Here is an 893-nt window from a genome sequence, read left to right as displayed (position 1 = left end):
CCTAACACCCCCCCATCAGCCCCGCCCCCCGCGGCTACCCCCCTGCCTGCACACCTTCTGTGAGCGGTGAGTGCCCCCCAACACCCCCCCATGCCCCCCCCCCCGCAGCTACCCCTCTGTCTGCACACCTTCTGTGAGCGGTGAGTGCCCCCCAACACCCCCCCATGCCCCCCCCCACAGCTACCCCTCTGCCTGCACACCTTCTGTGAGCGGTGAGTGCCCCCCTAACACCCCCCCGCAGCTACCCCTCTGCCTGCACACCTGTGAGCGGTGAGTGCCCCCCTAACAACCCCCCATCAGCCCCGCCCCGCGCGGCTACCCTTCTGCCTGCACACCTTCTGTGAGCGGTGAGTGCCCCCCAACACCCCCCCATGCCCCCTCCCGCAGCTACCCCTCTGCCTGCACACCTTCTGTGAGCGGTGAGTGCCCCCCTAACACCCCCCCGCAGCTACCCCTCTGCCTGCACACCTTCTGTGAGCGGTGAGTGCCCCCCTAACAACCCCCCCCACAGCTACCCCTCTGCCTGCACACCTTCTGTGAGCGGTGAGTGCCCCCCTAACACCACCCCCCACAGCTACCCCTCTGCCTGCACACCTTCTGTGAGCGGTGAGTGCCCCCCTAACACCCCCCCCCCACAGCTACCCCTCTGCCTGCACACCTTCTGTGAGCGGTGAGTGCCCCCCTAACAACCCCCCCACAGCTACCCCTCTGTCTGCACACCTTCTGTGAGCGGTGAGTGCCCCCCTAACAACCCCCCCACACAGCTACCCCTCTGTCTGCACACCTTCTGTGAGCGGTGAGTGCCCCCCTAACAACCCACCCCACAGCTACCCCTCTGCCTGCACACCTGTGAGCAGTGAGTGCCCCCCTAACACCCCCCCCGCACAGCTACC

Source organism: Chrysemys picta, chromosome 1, assembly GCF_011386835.1.
Source record: "Chrysemys picta bellii isolate R12L10 chromosome 1, ASM1138683v2, whole genome shotgun sequence".
Lineage (NCBI taxonomy): Eukaryota > Metazoa > Chordata > Testudines > Emydidae > Chrysemys > Chrysemys picta.
The sequence above is the reverse complement of the archived record's forward strand: the minus strand, read 5'-3'. Positions refer to the sequence as shown.